Source organism: Numida meleagris, chromosome 9 (genome assembly GCF_002078875.1).
Source record: "Numida meleagris isolate 19003 breed g44 Domestic line chromosome 9, NumMel1.0, whole genome shotgun sequence".
Classification (NCBI taxonomy): Eukaryota; Metazoa; Chordata; class Aves; order Galliformes; family Numididae; genus Numida; species Numida meleagris.
This window is the reverse complement of record NC_034417.1, coordinates 9,935,509-9,936,866: the sequence shown is the minus strand read 5'-3', so window position 1 is coordinate 9,936,866 and position 1,358 is coordinate 9,935,509.

Below are 1,358 nucleotides of genomic sequence, written 5' to 3'. Positions count from 1 at the left end.
GGGAACGTGTGCAGTGTGAGCTCGGTGCACGTTTGCATGAATTAACACTGCTATTTATATAGGGTGGGGGGAACCCTCCGTTTGCTCCATATGTTCCGAGGGAGGTGCAGAGCTCTGCCGTGCAGGCCCGGCTCAGACGCAGCGCTGAGCTGCTGCCTCCAGGTCCCGTAAGAGCGGGTGAGGGGCAGCTCCCACGCGGGGCAGCACCGTGGGAGGGGGGTCAGAAGGCTGCAGAGGGGCGGCACCTGGAGGCCCCGAGCACTGCAGGCAGCCTGACCATGCGTGAGCGGCACCCACGGGCTTCGTGTGGGCCTCGCACAAGGAGGAGGCCTGGTTTCTGGAGGCTCGGTTGTGCCGGTGCTTAAAGGCGCTTTGTTCTCGGGGCGGCTGGAGGTTGGATTCCCAGCATCTTCAGCAGAAATCTTGTTTGTAGCCCTGAGAAAAAGCTTTTTAATCGACAAAGGCATTTTTCTTTTGCCCTCCACCCCCTCCCTGGCTAATGTTCCTCGGACAATGCTGCTCTTTGCTGGTTCTGTTCTCAAGATTGTATCTGCATCCAACAGCTGAAAGCAGCGCTTTTTCCAGCGCGGCCCTGGCTGCGAAGCCCCCGCCCGCCCTCACCTCCCGCACCGCCACGCTGCTGATGCAGCCGGGCCCCCGAGAACACCGCGGGGCTGCTCGGTGCTGCGGCGGTGCGGTGCCTGGGCCGCGGCTCTGGAGCTACTGGTGACGGAGGGGCCGTCGTATCATTCTCTTTTCCTTCCAAACGTCCCCTTCTGCCCTACCCCAGGCGGGGCGTCCCTCCGCCCTTCTCACCGGCCCCGTCCGGAGGCCCTCAGCCCGCAGGGCAGGGCTGCAGGTGCAGGGCCGCTCCCAAACGCGTCGCCGCCCCGAGCCCTGCGGCTGCGAGCCGCGCACGGAGCAGCGCAGGGGAACCGCTCCGCGCTGCGGGAGATGCGGGGTACCGGCGCGCGCGGCCCCGCAGCGCTCCCGCCCCGCGCCCCCCCGCACTCGCGCGCTGAGGGCGCGTGAGCCGGCGGCGGGCGGCGATTGGCTGCCGGGAGCACCCCGGGGGCCGCCGGGCCGCGGCCGCCCGCCGAGCGCCATTCACGGCGCTGCCCGCCTGCACGCGCCGAGGCTCATTCACAAAAAAAAAAAAAAAAAAAAAAAAAAAAAACTTCATTCATAAAAGAGGCGGCGGCGCCCGGGGCTCAGCGTGGCGGGAGCGGCTCGGGCGCTGCTGCCCCGCGCGCCGAGGGCACGGCGTGCACGGAGCTGCACCGAGCCCGCAGGGGTCCGGCGCTGAAGGATTTTGGAGCGAGAATTTCCGAGCCCGACGTTGAGAGCTGCCGCGGGCC